Below are 14,317 nucleotides of genomic sequence, written 5' to 3'. Positions count from 1 at the left end.
GGTTTACAGCAGGTTCCTGTTCTGCAGCAACATAGAACAATGAACACAATTTCGGCACATTTATACAGGACATTATTATTGACTAGACAGATACAAACAAATAAAAACATTAAATACGGAAAAACAAGACTAAAAACAATACATGAACAATCAGTGTGTGCAAATATGACTATCAAGAAGAAATAGTTTATATGACTTTTTGAAATATGTGATTGATGATAATGTTCGAATGTGATGGGGAATGTCATTCCAAACTTTGGTGTAAATATAGAAAAAGGATTTCTGACCGTAGTTGTTTTTGTATGGGGGAACTGGAACGAGTGCCTGTAAAACTGACCTAGTGAAGCGTAGTGGTCTCATATTGTGTGTCGGAAGAAGAACTGTAAGTGCTGGTAATGAGCTATTTTGATTCTGAAAATAAAATGCAATAGCATGGCTGTTTACGTAGTTCTGGTAAGTCAAAGCATTAGTGCGTGCGAGCGCACTGCAATGATGAGACCACTTTGGAAGATTTATGTGGATCCTAAGTGCTCGGTAGTATAGTTGTGCTATTGGTTCAGTAATGTCCTTAGTGGTAAGAGACCAGATTGGAAGACAGTAGGACATTGTTGAAAACACAATGGCACGTATTAAGAAATGTGTTCCCGATATGTAAGGTGTGAATCAAGTAGCACACCAAGGTAGTTGTAGGTCTTTGTGACGACAAGATCTTGGTTTGCAAGGTTTTGGGGGAGAGTAGTTAGTAGAACTGTTTAGAAGTGGAGTGTTCCTATAATTACGTTCCTGTAACTACTTGGTCAGAAAGAGGCTCATAATACGTTGTTTCTGCATTCTGCAGGGAGTAAAACAAGCAATGATTTACACATCACATGGCTAGGATTTAAAATGCATATTGAGGAGTGTTTAGGGTTTCCAAAATGTCATCTCATTATTAAAAAAAAAGATACATTTTATTTCTATTAGATACAAAATACCTGCCAAAACGATTGGTTTTGTGATGATGCACAAAACATCACATGTATATGATTAGTCATTTCCAACCAGAAATAAGCTTTACATGCTATAAAATGTATATGCTGTTACTGGCATACAACAGTTTTCAAGCTTTCTCAGGTGAAAACCTAATGAGAGAATTTTGTTTTATTGGTGAAATATAAGTGAATTATAAAGTAGACAGCACCAAAAGATCTATAGAAATGTACAACCATTTTCAGTGATATTGTCCAATGCAGAGATATGAACACAGCCTCCCTATCTCCCCTTCCCTGCAGCTCTTAGTTATGCAGTTATAGTTCTAGACTACCAGGGTACCTCCTTGGACACACTGAGCTTCTCTCTCCTCTCTCTTTCCGTCTGTGTGTATTTGTGTCCCAGTAACAAGCATTGTTACGAACATAGCTCCGGTGAGCTTATTCCCCGGAGTCCTTATGTTCTTTTTCCGCCCAGCATCATCATCTTGGATCATGATGGCACCTACATCATGGTGGCAGCTGTCGCCGTGGTCCTGCCCTACGCCCTGCTGTACCCTATTACACCCTGCTACGCACTGCAATGCCCGGCTTCGACTTGCTGTGTCCGGCCAACGCCCTGCCACGCCCTGCTGTGCTCTACGACACCATGAACTATTATAACTATTACAATATCTTTATTGTGACTATTATTGCCATTGTTCATCATACCCCCAACCGGCACCATCAGACACCGCCTACCAAGAGCCTGGGTCTGTCCGAGGTTTCTTCCTAAAAGGGAGTTTTTCCTTGCCACTGTCGCACTTACACATTCATGCATGCTCTTGGGGGAATCACTGGAATTGTTGGGTCCTTGTAAATTATAGTGTGGTCTAGACCTACTCTATCTGTAAAGTGTCCTGAGATAACTCCTGTTATGATTTGACACTATAAATAAAATGTAATTGAATATGAGATCCAATAGCAAACAACTGCATCTTATGAAAGTCTATGGGTCTGATTTGCTGGGGCTAATTAGCCAGTTAATGAAGTCATCATTTTCAGTCAACTGGTTCCGTTTACCAGAAGTGAAACATTATTATCATTGCAAAGATAATCGCTTTAAATGAATTGCTATAATTGAGGTTTTTGTTGAATTCAGGCAGAAACTACTTGGACCTATTAAACTCCACAACCACCACTGCCTACCACATACCCACGTAAAACTACTACTACTGGCCGGACATCACAAATGTACGATCGCAGAGGTGACGACGTCTGAACTCATGTTTACTACTTTCAGTACTCCAAGGATAACTGGGAATCTGTCAAGGCCTCACAGAGAGCCACAAATCTAGCAGGAAACAAGCACAAGTGGACAGACGTCACATTGCATCCAACTACAGCACAACACAGCGGGGAGTCTCAGTCACATCAATATATGATACAAAAGGGGGAACCTCTCACTGAGCATGTTGTCATTTCTGCAGCCCTCACTCCTGTCCTCTCGGTTTATCCCTCTCACACAGCGGCAGCCACAAGCTACTGTAGCTCCATGAGAACATGTCACATGTACGCCAGTGAGCCACGTCCACACTTTCCTGTGCTAGCCAGCTCTCTGCACTGGCAGCAGGGTTAAAAACCTCTTCCACTCAACACCAATCTAAATCTCCTTTCTGCTACTTGCCAACCCTCTTCAAATGGATCTCTTCAGCTGTGGGCCACGAGTCAAATGAGTTACTTTTTTCCCATGTTGCTCCTTTCCCTGCAGCCTCAAATAGTTTTTGTGATGACGTAGAGATTCAATAAACACATTGCTCCATTTATAGCATTTCCCTTGGCATCGCTCTACAGGATGATCTACAGGATGCTCTACAGTGGCATCAGCAGCAGCAGCTTCTTTTTATTTTACTGTTTTTCACTGTGGAGTTTGAAAAGATTTGGATTGATTTTTGTAACAGGAAATTGCTCTGACAATTGGGTCAGTTTTCAGATTTACTTACTGCATGACAACATGCTCAAATGACCATGAAGTCCACAAAGTCATAAACAGGATTTATTCAAGACCTTCAATTATTGAGATCCTAAGAGAAACAACAGCAGAGTTGGGATCCATGTGGATCTGGATGGGTGGATGTTATTCACTTGATATCTATCAACAAGACTAACAATCTTCTACAGGTCACCAGAGATAGATAGATAGATAGATAGATCTCTCTCTCTCTCTCACATATGCAATCAAAGAGTTGTGCATCCATTGCATACTCTCTCATATATGCAATCAAAGAGTTGTGCATCCATTGCATACATACTTCTTACCCTTTGCAGTTTTTGACTATCTATGTAAATGTTTATCCATTGCCTCCCATTCCAAACATATTAAACCCACTCGATGTGCTCCCCAAGCCAAAACGCTGGGGGTCACAGACTCCATTTGCTTGTCCAAATAAGATTACTGGCTCGTATCTGGAGTCGTCAACACTAACATTTGCTGCAGTTAAACCGTTTACAGCATTTCCCTTGTGAATAACCAGCACACTGCATTCAAATTTAGACACTTCTAACAGTAAGAAAAAGACACCAGCATTACGTTTATCTCCCAACACTCCAGGTGGTACATAATACAAATGGAGCTAGTAAACGGCAATAAATGTTTACAACCCACGACTTAAACTTTCCAATATGCTCACAAACAAATGGTTCATCTAACACTCAAGGCACTTTTGGCAGATTATCACTTTCCCCTTATGGGAGTGAAAGCCAGCTGCACAGGCCCCATCTTGTTCAAAATCAAATCTAAGGCCCATTCCAGATCAACAGCCATCATTCTGTTTAAAATGTGACATCTGGAGTCAATAAAGAGAAGGGCCTATCATCAAAATCCAGGGAGGGTGGATACAAAATTCAAAAAACACTTCCTTTTGTTATTCAGGACAGAAAAAATATACAAGTTTTCTAATGTGGAGAAGGAAAACATTTAATTTCAAGGTAATTACGTATGTTAAAAATGTCCTAAATGCTCATAAAGTGAACTATACTCAGTCCCAGCAGACCCTGCTGATGGCAGACAAAGGAGTGCTATCCCTCCTTTCAACAGGGGGACATATCATAGCTCGACTGTCACAGCTCCCCTGAGTTTTGGGCATTCACTGGAACCAATAACAGCCTTCCCTGAGCATATTAAAACTCTCTGACATAAATCACAGTGACATCCTCTTAGACAGGCAATGGAATAACGAGCTGAAGAGAGCAAACTCATGAAACTTTTACTTGGAGAGCAGTCCAGGGCTACTTAGCGGAAGGTTGTATGTATATGTGTGTGTGTGTGTGTGTGTGTGTGTGTGTGTGTGTTTGGGGGGGTTACTGAGTGGGAGTTGTAGTAACCAGGAAGATTGGATTGAGATGTTGACCTATGAGGAAAGTGTTATTTTCAAAGCACTCTGAGATGGAGTTTTGAAGGTCAAGCCAGTAACAAACGTCAGTTGTGCCAAGCTGTGGCAATTTCAAACAGAAACTCAAGACTTTTTTTGCGCCTTCCAATGAGCATATCAGTTGTGTGTTTTGACATGCTTGCAGCAGAATGCCGGGCATCTGCAGGCCATTTCACAGCCAGGCACCAGGTCCATTCATCACCCGCCTGTTTAATCAGTTGGCTGTCACCAAGCCGCAGCCCTCAACCTCTGCTAATGCTCATCACATCACACCTTCCATCAATATGGCTGCTTTATTGCCAGTGTTAACATGCTGAATTAGTTAGTACCACAGGATTTTTTTTGTAGTCTGTGTGTATTTGCCTCAATTCTCTGTGGTTATGAAAGCCTACAAGCTGCAAAAGAAATTGGCCAATGGTCAAAACTAGAGCGCAGTGGCACAGTTAAAAAGATGCATTGTTCTGGAAGATCAGGGTCCGCAAGAAATACTAACATTTAAGAACTGAATATCTTTTCCGCACTGACACATCAGCAATTAATAAGGTGAAATTCAATTTTGCTATTTTTCAGTGGTTGAGTTATCGCAGAGGATTTCCGAGCTGCTGCTCTGTGATCACAGAAATGTTTGTGATAGAATCAGACTAAATCTGTGCACACACAATGAACAGCTACAGACGTCTTGAATTATAACGGTGAGACATGAGGTGAAAGCTGAACATCTTCCATATGTACAGTATATTATATTCCCTGCCAATAGATGCTAGTGTTAATGTAAGCTACCTTACTGATAATGCAAATGCTTCACTGTGACTATTGCAATACGTGCAACATGCATCGACTCAAATATGTGCTTGTGTGCTGTGAGACACAATGTTTTTGCATAACAGGCAGAAGAAAAGAAAAAAGATTATCACATCCCCCCCCCCCCTAAAACCACAAATAGTCATTTTTACGCTTATACTACATACAACATCTTAATTTGGGAGCTTTGGCGGTGTTGGTACCCACACTGTGTTTATCTTTGACTGGCTGCTGGCCGTAACTCTATATTTACCGTACATACATAAGTGGTAACAATTTCCTCATCTAACTTTCGGCAGAAAATGAATAAAACAAATTTCCCAAAATGTTGTAGAAGCACATAGACTGTGAGACAAATATACTGTAAGTGGTTGTAATGTAGTGTGTAGATATAAAATGAGTGCTCTTGAGGGAAAATGCTTATGTTATATAATTCATGTTCCTGACATATTAATAACATTTTTGTATATGTATCTCCAAATCTTGCCATATCTTTGAATTAAGAATTTAAATATATTCTCAACAACTCTATCAGTGTTGGGAGACCAAAATAGCACAGTGACATCAATTAAGATTTCCTCTGAATCACTTCATTCACATCGCAGCTGAGTGTGTTTGGTGTGTGCTTACTCACCATTGAGGTAACTAAGATATCACCAGAGGGTGCCAGCTAGCAGACACAGTGTCGCTGAGAAATAAAATACATGCCAGCACTTTGGCAGGCATCATGTTTCAGAGAAAACAGAGCAGGATCAACCTATTTTTTGAAGGTTTAATAGTAGTCTGAGGCTGGCACGATTGATTGGCTGCTTGGTAGGTATATGCCTGCCAAGACACTCCTAAAAGGCAGACCGTAAACATGCCCCAGATTTACTAAAGCAGCCTGAGCCAAGTCACAAGGCAAGGGGGCAACAGGGACAAAGGGGTTTGTTTGCAGCCAGGCAGAGAAAACCCAAAGGAGATGAGTGTGGCACTGCTGATATTAATCTCACACAGAGCTCTACTTATCTTACATGCGAGACACACATTTATATAAAAAAGAAAAACTATCCATCTCTGCCCTCTGCAAGCTGAAGCTACACAGCTTCAAGGCTCTCTGTTTGACGTGATTTGACAATGGACTTGATAGCGGCGCAGGAGCTCCTGACAAAGGTCATCACAGCACCGATCCCCGTGATATTTGGGCAAAGTGATGGTTATTTCATTGTCGGTGACTACTGGCAACCAAGAGCTGCTGTAGTATGGCAGCCAAGTCAGCACAGAAACATTGTTGGTCTGCACAGTTAGAGGACACAGACATCTGATGAGGAGGCAGACTGGGTTGGAGGAGTTTGGAAAAACTTTAAAACAGACTTCACATATTTCCTTTCCGTCTTAACATGAATGGTTTACCCAGTCTTCATTAGACTGTCAACACAGAAATCCCTGGGGCTACTTGAGTGGATTCTGTTATATTTAAAAAAGGGTAAATTCGCAATTGAATGTCCATTGAGTAAAAACTCTACAAAACCTGATATAGACTAAGACAGGGAAGAATTGGAGCAGAGAAAATCACACTTTACTGGACTGTAAATAAAAGCTGACAGCACTGAACCAGTTTGAGAAAGAGTGTGGCACCTGCAGTGTCTGTAATGCTGGGCAATAAGGCTCACAGATGTGATGTGTTGTTTTGAATCACTGGGAATGATGGTGTGGCTTTGGTGCAATTTTGTGTGTACATGCTGTGTATTAGGTCCGTACTTGGGTGTGAGTGAGTGTGTGTTTAAGTATGTACACATCATACTGAAAGACAGCTGCACCTGGCAGATAATAACCAGAGCCTGACAGTGTGTAAGGCCAGTGTTTGCTGTGTGTGAGGATTAAAAAAGGTGTTAATGGTGCCACACGGTTACATGTGCAGGCTCAGACTCAGGGCATCAACAGAAAACCATGAAATGACTGAATATTGGAAATGTCGAACAGTTGCGTGTACTGTAAAAGCCCCGAAAATACTGGAAAATGTCTCCTTCACCCACTGAAGAAAAAAAACATCTCCCTGACACACATGTACCAAGGATGAGGCCAGTGGATAAAACGCTGCATACCTCTAAAAGCAGAGAACAAGGGGCTGACAGAAACATGATGCTCTGCTCTGTAATTATTGGCTTTTAGGTGTCATCCTTAAGCACTGGATTGGCACTCATCCACCCAACATTCAAAGCAGCGGAGCGATGGAGCGCAGTGGTCTACCACGGCTGACAGCTTACAAAATCCTGGATATTAGCTCGGTAAGACCGAGAGACACTCTATTTGGTATCTGAGTGGGTTATTTAAACACAGGCTGAAACAGAGAGAGGGAGACAGATAGTTGTTTATTTTCCTCACACCAAATTCAAAATAGACGTGCCTGTGCTTGTCATGTGTGGAATGACTCTTCACTATCTCTTTCTCTCCATCCTCCTCCTACCCTCTCCCTAAAGACAGTATATCACAGGCATCTGATACACAGATTCAGATTTTAAAAAAAATGCTTTACTTTGCTTCTAAAAAGAAAAAGATCTGCCAACTTTTGTTCAGCCTTCCCAAAACAAAAACTATCATTACGAAGTACGTTAATGGGGTTTAAGTTATAATTCATTAATTTAATGTAAGCAATCCCTGTTTTTTTTAATTTACGGTCTGCATTTTTTTAGGAATAGCTAACCTCGGCAGTCAAAACGAGTCGATATCCGAATGCGAATGAACGGACTCCATATGAGGCTCCTTTTTCAGTCAATATTGTTTTTCAATAACGATAACCAAGCCTTCAAGGCAGCACTGCGACTGTTGTCTTCAAGGCACCTTGTCACTACCCGCATGCGTCACTTTGCGACAAGTAGCCTACAAGAACCCTAATACATCCATGACAAGAACCTGCAAACGAGAGACTTCTGTAATGTCAATACAATAAAAATGGACCTACATAGTTCGTTCACTGCTGGCTACAACTTGGCAATCAAACACAACAAAGACCGTCACTTGAATGGCGTTTTGAGCTAACGTTAGCAATCAAACAACATAGATAGCTACAACGTTTTTGAAATGATTTCCATCTTCTGTTATCGTTTGTAATGAGAAAAGTTTATTATTTTATGGATTTCACAAATTTCAGTATGACACGTTATGCCGTAAACGGTTTAAATCTGAGTACGCGCAACTCACATCTGCACTCGACTCACATTGGGTAGTGACACACCTAACCATAACCATTGCATAATCCTAGTGCCTTCCAGGCAGCGCTGCCTGGAAGACGAGGTTGGGGGCTTAAAACACCAAACCCCTGCCAGGAAGCGTCTGCCCTCAGCATTGTCGGCAGATGTTTTTTTTCTTTTTACTTTGACAAATTGTCAAGTTTCCAATTGACTGAAGATATACATAGTAAGTGTGTTACATTATGTTGTTAATAAATGTGACAATGTGTGTGCTACATTGCGAACAAAGATATGGAGGTATTGTGAAGCTTCAGACTTTCCACCTCCTAATCCACCTTCCAGTACTTCAAGTGTTTTTTTTATTATGTAACTTACTTATGTCCTTAATCGCACAGAAAAAAAAATACCAAGGCACACCAAGAGATTGGCTTGATGAATGATATGTCTATGGCTTGGCCAAGTGGATATGAAGAGGAAAAAAAAGGCATTGTTTTGGCACTGCAAACATCCAAATCCAGTTTGCAGATGGTTTCTGCTATAGCTGCTACAGCTATAAGCTCATCAAAGTACACTTTGACACATCTCTTCTGCCATTTTCTAGCTTGCACACTTGTCGATTTTTAGGGCACCAGTGGAGCTGTGTGCAGTATATTAAGTGCACTCACTTTGGACCAGCATGTGTTAAAGTCCTTCAAGTGCTACCACAGCACGCGCGCGTGTGTGTGTGTGTGTGTGTGTGTGTGTGTGTGTGTGTGTGTGTGTGTGTGTGTGTGTCTCTGGAGAGGCTCTTGATGAGAAAAGCAGTCAGGAGTCGCACAAAGTCTCCTGCTCTCTACTCATCCACCACATAAAGTAGTAAGGATGAGAAGTGGTCAAGCACATTGGTTTTACGCTCTTTGCTATTGGCTTTTCACACACACACACACACACACACACACACACACACACAGTTTGTAGTCATGCTGCTATCAGGAGCCTGGTGAGCTAAGGACCTCCACACTTGCTGCATTAGCCTACATACAGTATTTTGGCTCATAAGGGTTATTCTGACCTGACAGTCTAAAAAAAAATGTAACTATCTCCGTAATGTATATTGATAAGGAGAATGCTTCCTATCATGAATCCATGAGTGCTACACCTGCGCACACACACACACACACAGCAGAATGTCAGTTTTCGTTACTGATCAAGGCAATTTTTCAATCAGACAGGATTACAGTGTGATCGAATTCTTCAGCTCAGTCGATATACACCCACAAGTAGGAATAAGAGGCATGTGGAGCATATTAACATACTGGAACTGAATCAGGAAAGTTCTGACTTTTAATGAAAGATGCATGCGACGACTGCTTTTAACCATTTAAAGGGGACATATTATGCTTTTCCGTGTTTTCTGTCTTAGCTACAATGTTATAATGTTGGATTTGTATGTTAAACATGGCCAAAACTTCAAATAATTAGGTAAATGTAGTTTAGACAATTCCCTGTGAGATAAAACGTTTGGATTTCCAACTGTTCTGAACACAGGTGCAGCAGCCTTGGGCAGTATGAGAAAAATAAAGTTTTTTTTAACATGCATGTAAACATGTTCTAGTATGAACACAAAATGCAAGTATAATCCTGAAAATGCTATATAATAGTGATAGAGATGTATATATCCGTTCCGTTACCCAACGGTACCTTTTTTTGGTACTTTCCCTCTATAATTACAAAACAATTATTTCAGTTGTAAAAATTATTGTCAAACCTATTTATCCTGTGTACTTAGAACATTGTTATTTTATTAGAATATATGTTACACTCTACAGAAATTAAACAAAAATAAAACCCCTCCCTCTCTCCTCCCAAACCCATCCCTACAACCTATTAAACTGAATAATTATTAATTTCTTACTCACTGTAACTTTTATTCTTGTATTTGTATATTCTTTTTTAGCGTTATATATTATTAGCTTTAGTTTTATTTTCATGACCACTGTTGTCCCTGCTTAGGAAGTGTAACGTCAACAGCAAACGCTGTCTGCGTGAAGTTTTGAAAAACTGTAACCACACTTGAAACCACTTTATCGGCGTTTCCGTGACTCACTGCGACTTCAACAAAACTGCAGAGCCGACGTAGTTTGCACCGTCCGCAGCTATGCGTGTGCGTGCGAGTGTGTGCGTTTGTGTCAGAGCTCCGCTCTCTGTCAATTTTCAGAGAGGACAGATAAGCTTGAGCTTACGCGCTCTCAGGTACCGAAATTTCGACGTCTAACGTGTAAAAAAGGGGACAAATTTACTGGTCGCACATGTGCGACTGGATGTAAAATTCAGTCGCACACTCTCAAATTTTGGTCGCAGTCTGGAGCCCTGTATCCCTTAAAGTGCTCATATTATGCTCATTTTCAGGTTCATAATTGTATTGTGAGGTTGTACCAGAATAGGTTTAGGTGGTTTAATTTTCAAAAAACACCATATACTGTATTTGTTGTACTGCACATTGCTGTAGCTCCTCTTTTCACCCTGTGTGTTGAGCTCTCTGTTTTAGCTACAGAGTGAGGCATCTCACTTCTGTACCATCTTTGTTGGGAGTCGCACATGCGCAGTAAGTACTGCTAGCTAGTCTGAGGGTGTGCCACGCTAGCAGCTAGGCGAGCATTATAACGTGTGTTACAAAGTGACGCACAGTCATCACGGAAGTAAAGGCTGGACTATAACAGAGCTGTATGGAGCAGTTTTTGAACAGTGTTTTCTCTGGAAGATGGTAAATCCCTTTGGGCTTTTTCACTTTGTAAACCTATAACTTGCACAAAAAGATATATAACACAATAAAGGAAAAGGGGAAAAGCCAAAAAGCATAATATGAGCACTTTAAGGGCACACAGATTTATTTCATTTTTCGTAATGCGAATCCATTTGAAATATAGGATGACCATATAGTCGAGTCTTACAAATTAACACATTGTAATCACTTATCATAATACTCACATGAATCAGTTTTTCAAAAGATGATATTAGCCAGCTTGTAATTGTACTTAGTCCAACATTATTACTTCTGCAATACAAAGAAAATGAACGTCTTGGACAAAGGGATTTTTTTTTTTACAGTAATGTGGACACACTTTAGTTTTGGACAAATCTACACTGCATCCCAGCAATCCAAAAAGCCTACCTAATGACACTCTTTAACCTCACATTCCGCTCTGTCCATCTTAATTAACAGCTACACCATTATTCCTCACTGCTTGCCATGTTCTTCAAATCAAATGTTCCTGATTGAAATCTGCAAAGACTGAACTTTTCTGTACATTCCCTGGAGCGTGCAAGTGATGAAGCCATTAAAGCGTATGAAACAGACGGAGTTGATGTGCTGTAATTATGCTCCATTGTTGCGGCTGTTATGGCATTATATGCAGGCACTTGTGAGTGCCACCTCTGCTGGAAGCCACAGACCGCTTTTCTTTCAGGATCAGAGGGCGTGTCCTTGCCGGGTTTTTGGTGGGCATCGGAGCATGTCACGAGCATTTTGCCTGACCCCCCTCTCGCCGCCCCTCCTCCGTTTCTGCACCGCGATCCACACACTGCCAAGGTCTTTGTATAATACAATAGTAACTGACAGAGGACACCTACTTGTGGAGCTGTGGGTTTGAAATCTGGCTTATGTGAGCTTTGTGTGTATAAAATGTTTTCTCTCTTCCAGGTAACCTGTCAATATGTAAATTATTACATAATAATATTAAGTTAAATATGATTAAATTAAAATCAACCCGTAAAAAGGCAGATTTCAACACATTCTTCAAAATGTCCCTTCACGGGGGAGACAAAATGGCATGCAGCATACACAGGATATTCAAAAAGGTTATGTTGCATCTAAATCCAATTTTTACACAAAAACAAGAATGGAGGACAAAGCCATTCTGTATACATAAATTCAGATATTCTGATTACCACTAAATGACATTAAATATAAAACTAAACCACAGTGGGGTTAACGTAGTTGATAATTAAAGGAATACTTTGACATTTTGGGAAATACACTTTTTTGCTACGTCTCACATGAGAAGCTTGAGATCACTCTATGCTAAGCTAACCAGCTGCTGGCTGTAGTTTCATAATTAACGGACAGACATGATCGTGGTAAAGATAATCTCTCCCTATCCACCTGTTGGTAAAACACAAAATAATATTTTCAGAAATGTCGAAATGTTGCTTTAAAAAAAAAGGGACCAGAATCACAGTAGAAGGGTGACATACAATACAGTTATGCAGTCGAGCCAGACAACAGCAAAGAAAAAAAAATCAAGAGGTTGCCAAACGCCCTAACCAGCTCATTCATGTAAAGTGTTCTTATTAAGTGCAGAACCTGAATGTTTCCTTCTTGTTCCAAGTGAAAGCAAAAGAAAAGAGGACAAATAAATCCTCTCCTCAGCTCATATCTGGAGAAAGACAATAACATCCTGCCTCAGAAGTTTCTGATCACTAACAGTGATACATGCCGCATGCCTAACCGATGCTTGCTGCTTCGAGTCCCATGATCCTTTGTGACGTCTCTCTGCACAAGAGCCGTAATGAAAAACAGACAAGGCTCTCCCGCTGCAGCGACCACAAAACCCCTCCACTCACTACACATGAGAGATTAGCCTGCTCATTAGGAGAGAAGGAAGGAGCGAGAGGAGAGGGAAAGAGGACAAAAAGAAAAAGGGACGCCTTTCCAGGAAAAAGGCCATGTTGAGGCAAGGGTCCTCTCTCTCAAGAAAAGAGCCCGAGTCCCCCTTTTCTTACACACTATACAAACCAGAATGGAGGTTTAAAACGGGGACCTGCTTTACATGTTTTGCATCAATGGTGCGGGTTGAATTGAGGATAGTTTATATACGAAACGTTTAGCATGTCAGTGATGCTGCAGACCCTGTTTATGCAAAGCTGTACTCCGAATGAATAGGTTACAATCAGTGCGAGTGACGTTTAAATAGGATTTTCTACACCATATTATCAGCTAAAAAGCATGTTGTCTCACACTACTACTTACGCTCTCCAGTTGAGAGACTATCAATCACTCACTGCTGCCGTCAAAATACATGAAATTCAGATTATGAATGCCGAGTGGAGCAAAGCAAGGGAGGAAAAAAAAGGAAACATCAGTGGTTTGCAAAACACTCACTTGCTGGGAACCAGCCTTGGGCCAATTTAATCCATTTAGTTCTTTGAGAAACCAGTTAAATTGGCTCAATATGTGAAAGGTTGTTCTTGGGTATGAGTGATGCCAATTTGAGATGGTGCATGTAAATTACCGCAACGACTCACCTAGTCGAATGAGGAGTGAAGAAGAAAAGCATCAGATTGTTGTTTTCAGAGGGGGGGGGAACTTAAAATTCAGACAGGTAGTGTTTACAGGAGCCAGGTAGTGTTTACAGGAGCCAACGCACCGCTACATCCAAAGAAGCCTGTACTTTGGTTGCTGCTAGGTCGGCATATTTGCTTGTATGAGCAGTGTTGCTAAACAAAGACAAGGATAAGGTAAAAACACATTGTAGGAGCCAGGGAGCTAATTTTAAGAATACATTTGTGAACTGTCCTTTCCCAACAGCTATACCACAGGATTAAGGTTTAAAAAATAAGTGTTTAGCGACACAGCCCTGAAAAACCATTTCCCCTCATTTGTAATAAGCTCCCATAATGCATCAATCAATTATCAAAAGGCTTTAGTGAAAAACAGCTCAATGTTTTTATATTACAAAAGCGTATTTCACATTCATTATAATAAGAGGAGTGATGCAGTGTGTCTAGAGTAATTATATGCAATGATGAAGTCAGGTGCAAAAAAGGTCTTCCATTCAATCAGTGGATTCGCCAGGCAACACAAGTTTATATTTGCGAGACAAATTGTTGCATTCAGCTGTACAATACGAAAAAGGAAATGGAGGAAAAACCAAGTGAAGGTACGAAGGCAAACTAAATATACTGCAGAATACATGCACTTTTTTTACAT

The 14,317-nt window shown here is 40.7% G+C and overlaps 1 protein-coding gene across 1 annotated transcript in view; it reads right to left on the bottom strand.

The window, feature by feature from the left end:
• Positions 1-14,317, bottom strand: part of sema4bb (sema domain, immunoglobulin domain (Ig), transmembrane domain (TM) and short cytoplasmic domain, (semaphorin) 4Bb) — a 49,291-nt gene that overhangs the window by 19,197 nt on the left and 15,777 nt on the right. The window lies entirely within an intron of this gene.

The sequence above is a fragment of the Sander vitreus genome, chromosome 1 (genome assembly GCF_031162955.1).
Source record: "Sander vitreus isolate 19-12246 chromosome 1, sanVit1, whole genome shotgun sequence".
NCBI lineage: Eukaryota > Metazoa > Chordata > Actinopteri > Perciformes > Percidae > Sander > Sander vitreus.
The sequence above is the reverse complement of the archived record's forward strand: the minus strand, read 5'-3'. Positions and strand labels throughout refer to the sequence as shown.